Source organism: Magnolia sinica, chromosome 11 (assembly GCF_029962835.1).
Source record: "Magnolia sinica isolate HGM2019 chromosome 11, MsV1, whole genome shotgun sequence".
NCBI lineage: Eukaryota > Viridiplantae > Streptophyta > Magnoliopsida > Magnoliales > Magnoliaceae > Magnolia > Magnolia sinica.
In genome coordinates, this window is record NC_080583.1 from 38,975,261 (window position 1) to 38,984,705 (window position 9,445).

Sequence of the window (9,445 nt, forward strand, 5' to 3'; positions counted from 1 at the left end):
AAGAGTGAGGAGAAGAGTGAGAGATCAGGAGATCGTTGCTAGAATTCACTCCTACCACTCCACGTACCGAATCATCTCTCCCATATCGTTACACCGTCGATTCCAACTTCATTTTTGGGTAAGAAATCCTGACCTTAATCTATTTTAGGAATCCAAATAGAGAAATCGGTGAAATAGTTAACCTATTTCAATATTTAGGTAGCCGTTGTGCTGTAGACGGGGACGTCGTGTACGAATCGAGTTCATAACGAGTATACTGATGAAAGGTGCGGAATATAAATGTTTAGGTTATGGTTTTCAAGGCTTTCAATGTTGGCTAATGATTTATGACTGACTTGATTGCTACCACATGTGCTTAGTTACGATGTTTTCCATATACTATACATATATGAACTATGTTGGAATATAATGCATTCCATGTGTTTGTTGAAATGTATGAATGAAAGTGAAATTATGATTTGTGTTTTCCATGACTATTAGCCTAGAATACGTGACTGTTATATGTATGACAACTCCTTTGTGAAAGGATTTGCCCTAATATATGTTATAACTAATTTATTTCATTATGTTGAAATGTGTAGTCTAAGTGTTTGATAAAATGCCTGAATGAATAATTGTTGATGAAATGCATTTATTAAGGGTGTTGAGATAAGATTCTCAACTACCTCAGCTATATGAATAGATTACTTCATGTAATTTAAATTCAACTACGTGATTTATGTACGAAATACATATGTATGATAATATGTTCACTATGTGTTTTTTAAAATGCTCGAGTGAGATTTATATTTGAATTGGTTGTTAAATGTTGTTTTGACTATCACATATAAATGCCTATTGTATTTGAGTATGATTGGGACTAATACGTAGTCCAGGCAATCGGTAATGGTTTCCGATCAAGTGGCCAAACTAGTCTCGCCACAATGGATATGTTCAATGAATCCGAGTCGTACGGTGATTATCAACAGTGGTTAGGCCACGAGGAGTGCGTATGAGTTCCATGTTGATTAATTTAGTGTGCGCTCATATCAATCAAACTTGTCAAGTAACCCGATTGGCCAAATGTGTGTTTATAATGTATGGATGCTACTTGTTGAATCTAAGGTACCACTTACCAATGTAAAGCCCGTTTAACCTTGGTACCACGATCCGCTAAAACTCATGAGCCGGGCATAGTGGTATGGGACACCGTGGTCGAGTTGTCGGCCTACGCTAGGGTGACAAGCCTCTCCGTAGTGACCAGTGAGCAATCCAAACTCATGAGCCGAATACGGTGGTATAAACATTGTATTCGAGCTGTCGGCCTACGATCAGGTGACGAGCCTCTTCTAGTGACCTCGAGTATAAAATAGGCTTATGCAGATGGTGATGAGCCTCCCATAGCGACCTCGAGTGTAAACTCGTGAACTTGTCTATCCACTGCTTTTCATCAGGGGTGATGCCCTACAACTTGTCAATCGTATGTGATTAACTAGGATTGACGACCCTATATGAATCTCTGTTTAGGTTCATGATATAAAGGGAGGTACCTTAGCTTCCCAAATTTGCTGTATGAATAGGCCTAATCAAGTACTCTGCTAACACGATCATGCACCGCACTGCATGTGCTTAGGCGATGAAGGCACAGTGGGTTTAGGGTTTAGGGCAAGGGCATGCATCACTACCACATATCATCCTTGCATTAACCAGAGTAGTTAGGGAATGCGTGTTGTATTGCTTTATCATTACTGCTCGACTGAATTGATAACATGTTAACCTTTGCCTTATAGTACCACTGAGTTGATCACTCACTCTCACTCTGGGACGGTGTTTTAAAATAACTACCAGACTCTAATTTAGATGCAGGTTGTGATGAGGCTTACATGACGGAGCAGGTCTTCTTTAACAAGGAGGAGTTCTCCTATGTGCAACTCTCAGGCGGGTCTATGTAGACCTGGAGTTGCGTCGCTGAAATTACAGGGATATTGGATTAGTGGAACATTCACGTTTGTCATTTTGTATATCTTGAAGAAAATTTTGTATATATATATATTCAGCCTAGTAGCACATTCATACTTTGGAGGTTATGAAACACGTACATACATTATATATTTAACTCAGTCTTCCACTTGCCTAATTTAATTATCTCTGGAGTATGATATGTTGATTTAGTGTAATCCCATTCATGTTTAATGCACTAATATGGATAACATTTAATTATCATTATCTATGTTGCATAAGTGATGCGTTGGAACTCGGGAGTTGAGCTTTGCTCGACCCCCGATTTTTGGGGCATTACAGTGGCCCACTTCCTACCCCCTCATCTCTCATCCTAGCCATCCATACTTTATCATCTTCCATCAAAGGGAAAGCCTAGGAGGTAAGGAGTCCAAGGAGCCTAGAAGAAGTGGAATATGTGGGTGTTTATAGGATTAGATTGTGATTTTTGTGATGGACCAAGTGGGGCCCACCGATTGATGGTATGGATCCCATTTGGGACCCATCTTGATGTATGTATTGTAATCCTAGGAGGGCTCATATTGGCGGAGCCATCCAACACTCGATTCTCTCTCTCTCTCTCTCTCTCTCTCTCTCTCTCTCCTCTGTTGTCGACCATCGTGATGTATGTGATCCTAGCCGTCCAGGGCCAACAGGCCCACCATGGGTGTTTCATCTAGGCCGTCCATCACTAGGTCGTCCAGTAGGCTCTGGACGAAGAGAAAATACAAATATCACCTTGATCCATCTGCTGGTGGGCCACACGTGTGGACTCACCTTTGCATGTACATAGCGACTCCACTGTCCAGCAGCAAGGACGATGGGTCCCACCTGATATGTGCACTGTGCTGGGACGTGGGTCCGTTAATGTATGTATTCCACCCACTGTCCATGTGGGACGGTGGGGCCTACTTGAGGATGTGAGCCATTTAGACCGTCTAAGTCAGGGGGCCTACGTGATGATGTGGGCCATCCAGGCCGTCCAGGTCATGTGGGTCCCACACGATGTAAGTATTTTATCTATACCGTCCATCTGCTGGTGGGCCAGCAGCCCGCCCAGTAGCAGATCAGCTGCAGAGACGTCAGCAAATTCTATGGTCACAATCATGAGGTATGTGTACGTCCATGCCATCCATCCATATGGCAGCTCGTGGGGCCCACCCACACGTGCTGCACGTGTGGGATGGGACCCACCTTGATGTACATATTCTATGTCCACCGTCCATCTGCATGGACCATAGCAGCTACAGTTGCTACTGTATTGACGTCAACAAGTGGTGTGGATCTAATCATCAGGTATGTATATCCACACCGTCCAGATTGTCAGACGGTGGGGCCCACCATTGAGGTAAGTGTTATATCAAAGCCGTCCATGCATGGGACATGTGGACCCACCTGATATATATATATATATATATATATATTTCATTTATGTCATTCGTCCCTGGGATGGTGGGACCCACCCTGCATGTGTGAGGTCTCCACCGTCCAGCTAGGACGTGGGACCCACCTTGTATGTATGTATTATCAGCACCATCCGTCCGTTTTGAGCTGGACGTGGGACCCCCTATAGTGTATGTGTCTCGTCCATCTATTTAACAGTGGGTGGGACCTACCTTGAAGTACGTATTCTGTATTTGCACCGTCCATCTTTGGATGGTGTTGTGTGGGGCTGACCAGATATACGTGTCCCATCCACGCTGGCCATCAGATGGTGGGGCCTGCTGTGATGTGTGTGTAGTCCACACTGTCCAGCATGGGACAGTGCCAGGCCCACATGATGTAGTGTTTCATCCACACCATCCTGATGGGCTGGACGTGGGCCCACCATGCTGTATGTATTTCATTTATGTTGTCCAGTTCAGCTGGACGTGGACCCTATCTTGACATATATCCACACCGTGCATCCATGGGGCTCTGATGTATGCATCCTAACCCACGCCGTCTAGGGCAGTGACCCACCTTAATGAATGCGTTGTATATCCAGGCTGCCCATCTGTTTTTTTCCTTGAACCATGGGCTACCCCATTAGGCCCATGTGCGAGGCCCAATGTGATGTATATGTGGCCTGTATTTGAGGTCCGATGTGACATATATTGGCGCATATGTTGAGGCCCAATATGATGTATATGAGGCCCATTTGATGAGGCCCGATGTGATGTATATGAGGCCTAATGTGATGCATATGTGGCTCATGAGTGAGGCCCATCGTGATGTGTATTAGGCCCTTGAATGAGGCCCATGGTGATGTACATTAGGCCCTTATGTGAGGTCATGGGCCCACTATACGTTTAGCTCTATGTGGGCCACTCTTTAGGAGCAATGTTGGTTAAATGTCCACATTGATGGGCAATGATGGTTAAATGTCCCCATTGTGACCTTCCCTTTGGCCTTAGTTAGGCCCATTCTCATTATTCTAGGACAACACAAATCATTGGGCCCTATTGATGTTGCATGGTCCATCATCGCCGTAGACAGATGGCTCCATGATACTGGATCTGGCATATCCACGGCCGAGGGCCGATCTTTATGTTTTGGTTTAGATCGTCTGCTCATTTATGGACCCCGCCTTGCATATAGGCTGATTATTGAGGCCCATTATCGATACCGATTATGAGTATGTGACATCATAGCACTATGATACATGCCCATATGTATCATCTGCATGTTTGTTATGAGATGTGATTGACTATTGCATATGTTATAGGGCAGGTTGTTTATGGGACTCCATGATTGGCAGAGTCGTCCCTCATGAGCGCACGGTACACGCAAGATTGATGCATGATTAGACTATGTGATTTATGCATCTTGCATTTTATGATATGACCACAGTAAGCCCTAGCGACATCAGGGCCGTGGCCTCCACAGGCATGTCGTGGATGGTTAGATGGGGCACCGAAAATCTTTTTCTACATGGGGTGTCATAGATATCTCTGGGTGAAAGTCCCTAAACTCTCTTGGTACCAAAGGATGCTCCAACATCGAGACTAAGTGGATACATGAGCGCACAAGGGCCATATACCAGTAGGCTGTATCTCCCACTGTGTCATGGTGGTTGGAAAGGGGTGTGACCTTACCCGCCTGAGTGAGGGGGCAATATCTAAGTTGAGTTTGACCTGCTTGAGGAATGAGTCTGCTATTGATGAGTCAGGCTTGATATTGGTAGGTGGATAGTGAAGTCTCTTCCACTTACCCAGTTGTGCTCTCGGATATGGGCGGCAAGCTGGCGTAGAGTGTAATAGACCCTGGTGATATACTAGAGTTGTACGGTATTGATATGTGGACTTATTGAGCAGGAGTTGTATACTCATCATTTTACTCATTCATTCATTCACTATCCATTCAGGCTGGTGGTGTGCAACTAATTGTTATATGTACCTTCGCAATGGCCAGGATTTCGGTTGGGGCGCGCGACCAACCTGAGATCAGGAGTTTACCACATTAAGTCTGGCTATCCAAATTTAGGTATGAGACTAGTTTGGATAGAAGTCCCTTGTGATGGACCCCATAGCCTACGATACTACGTACTATCATCCTGACTTCACACTCCAGCTTCGTTATTTCATTCGTACCGCATATTGTATTACATCCCAGGCATATGGTATTTTGGGTTGCTATGCTTCTACATTTATATGGCCCAAATGAGGTTGACGGTATTCGTGCACTTGTCGGGATTTGCATATTACATTATATCCTCAGTATATGATATTTGGCTTATTATGTCTCCGCATTACATCACTGATCCACATTGCTTCCTCAGTATATAATAATAATTTATTATGTTTTTGCATCACATAACTTGGATAAGGCTGATGGTATTTATGAACTTACCAGCATGTTTCCGCATCGCTCTGATATTGCATACTTGGCACTTACCTTGCGCACACACTTATACCACCTTCTAAGCTTTCTATAAGCTTAGGCATAATAGATGCGTGCAGGTGGTTGACCTTGGAGCGTGCAGCCGTCTTCTGGAGCTTTGATTTTTGATATATGTATCTCCCTTTCAGCACTGTATTCAACTGTTTATATTAGTGGATAAGTGATGATGATGTTGCCTTTGTGATTTGGGTAAACTTGTGGTTATGCTTGTCTACAAAGAAATTCATGTTGAAAATCCTCCTTGTAGGATCCCAAGATCAGAATCTGGCGTATGGGCACTAGAAGCCGAGAATGGGGTACTACGGAGGCTGTCGGCACCAGATTCGACGATTGAGAATTTTGTGAGCCCAGTTTTCGAGTTTGGGGTGTGACAACAACACATGCCATGCACACATGCACATGTCACACATGGGTGAGAGTAGGTGAGAGAATCTCTACCCATGTGTGTGATGTCACCCTCCCATGCCATCCCTCTCTCGTGTGCCCCCCAAAGTCAACTTCTCTCCATACCATACCCTATACATGACATCATCACACCATGCCATCCCATGCCCCTTTAATCCACCATTAATTTCTAATCATGCATAAATTCCCATAATCCTAGCCTAAGCTAACATTAATCACATTAGCCTAACCTACCAAATTTTTATCCATTTCTCTACATACACCCCTTCAATCCCTAACATTTTACCATTTTTCTACACAAGAGAGATAGAGAGAGGGGAGAGAGAGAGAGAGAGAGAGAGAGAGAGAGAGAGAGAGAGAGAGAGAGGAGTGATCTTGGTGGGCCATCAATCCCATCCCTTCCATCCATCTCAACCATCCATCTCATCCATCAAGGTGAGTACACCCCCTCCACTCTTATGGTTTGTTTTCTTTTTGATTATTTGGATGATTAATAGTGGTAATGATTTGATGATAATGACGTGATTAATGGTGTGGATGTATAGGAGAAAATATACAAAAAAAATAACTTGTTATAGACTTCATGTGGGACCCATTGATAATGGGTCACACTAGAATTTTGTACGCCATCCAAGCCGTCCAAAGTGTGGCCCATTGGGCTGACCACACACACATACACACATTTACACACGTGCATACCACACCAAAACGAAAACAATAAAAATAAAAATAAAAAAATATATTGGTGGACGCTGCTTGCTGCAGCGTCTTGAAGGGGCAGGGGATGTGGGCCCACAACAGGACCCACCCTTGATACATGTATTTAATCCACACCGTCCATCCAATTCCCCAGCTCATTTTAGGTCTTGAGCCAAAAAATGAAGCCAATCCAAAACTCTGGTAGGCTACACCATCAAAAAGGTTTTTTAATAGTGATAAATTGTTAGGGCCCGCTGTGATGTTTTTGTATGTCAAAAAATGCTGAATATTGGGCTTATTGGGTCTGTCACGAGCCATAGAATCCAACAGATGGATTGGATCATCTTGATATGGGCCCCACCTATGAAAAACCATAAGAAAATAAGAAAAAATAACAACAGCTTCGGACGCTATTGCTGCTAGCATCTAGAAGACGCTACAGCAAGCAGTGTCCTACTGCTTGGAACGGGTAGGGACAGTGGGCCCCACCATAGGCCCCACCATGATGCATGTCTACCATCTACACCGTGCATTTGATGGGTCCTCTTTAAAAATGGGTCACCCCAAAAATCAGCCGTACACGGAATTCAGGTGGCCCACACCATATATATATATATATATATATATATATATGAAGATGGACAAATCAGCAAGATTTATGGGTCTGATCATGAGGTATGTCTTATATCCAAACCGTCCATCCATTTGGCGAGCTAGTCTTAAGGTTTGAGAAGAAAAATAAGACAGATCTAACTATCAAGTGGTCCACACTACAAAAAGCAGTGGGGGATTGAACGTCTACCATTGAAACCCTTTTTGGGTCATAGAAGTTTTGAACCAATATGAAATTTGTTTTTCCTCTTAATTCCGGTCTTTGTGACCTTATGAACATATCAGACGGAAAATAAACGTTATTCTGGGCCTTATAAATTGTTTAACAGTGAAATCATTATCTCCACTACTATTTATGGTGCACTCCAGATAATCTTTGGATATGATTCCTTTTTTTTTTTTTTTTTTGTGAATAATGCTCTAAAATGATCTCTATGTAGATGAACAATGTAGATATAATAAATACATCACTTTGGGACCCATGTAACTTTGATCTCCTTAAACCGTTCGTACAACTCGGAGCTCGAGCATAAAAAACACTTGCTGGGGTCCACTTGAAAATTTGAAGCATTTGAAACTTGGTTTGAACCCTTAACCAAGTGGGACACACATAATGGATGGGCTGGATTTGTGAACCATGCCTCGATGGCCCAACAAATGATTATGAATGTTTTAAGGGAGAAAAGTAGGTGCTTCTTTTGATACCTATGTAGGGCCTACCAGACCATGGGGCCCACTATGATGTATAGGCTACATCCAAACCATCTGTCTATTTTACCGGCACAAGAAATAGTGTTGTTGTAATGTCCACCATTAAAACCTCTTAGAATTGACCATAATATGTGTGTTAAATCCACACCATCTATCGGATTTTGCAGACCTTATAAATGTGGCCCTGCCACATCGGTGGGACCCACCCACTTGGATGAGCCCAAGTTGCCCATAGTTAAAACCTTCGAGGGTCCACTGTGATGTTTAGGAGAGATACAACCTATCTATTTGTGTTGCATAGATTGTGACCCTCCAACGTGGCCAACCTCCTTAAGGTCACTTTAATGTTTATTTGTCACCCAAAACTAAGTGGGCCCACCATGTGGGACCCATTATAAAGTTTATTTGCCATCCAAGTTTGTTGGGGGATGTTGTGTGCCTCACTATTATGCTTATATGCCATCTAAACCATACAAAAGTTATCCGCCATTAGATTAATTGAAAACACGAAGATATCATTTGAGTTGAAATTCCCTGGCACACTTAAACTAATGAACTGGTGATTTGTGTGGCCCACTTACCTGTGCGACCTTGTGATCTTGTTTGACCCATTCACCTGTACAAAAATGGTGATTTTTGGCTTTTAATCTTATATTTGTAAGATGTGTGAATGACCGCTTAATCCAGTGTAAGGGTGTGATATATGTATTTGACCCCTTAATCATGTGGGTATGTGATGTATGTATGGCCACCTAATCTAATGCAATTGTGGAGTATATGTGGTCGTCTAACCGTATGATTGCGAAATCCACACAAGGCCAACCAACTACATTAAATCAAGTGGCATTGGTGATGTGAGACCTATATTCTAGCTTGTACCGTTACATAGGCTTCCGCAGTCCCTTTGGTCGAATTCCAGCAACCCTTGACCTGTATGTGACATTTGTGCGCGATCCTAAGCCGAGTCCTGCATACTGAAGTTGGCTCAACCCAAAACTTGTACCCTAGCGACCGCGCCGTCGCCGCAGTTCCAACGCCACGACTCGCGCACCAATCCGATACCCAGGCCAGGAGATGTGGGCTTGCGTTCGGTTCGAGGAAAATATTGCACGCTGCAATTTCGAGAGAATCTCTACGAAATGTCCCATCAATCACCTTA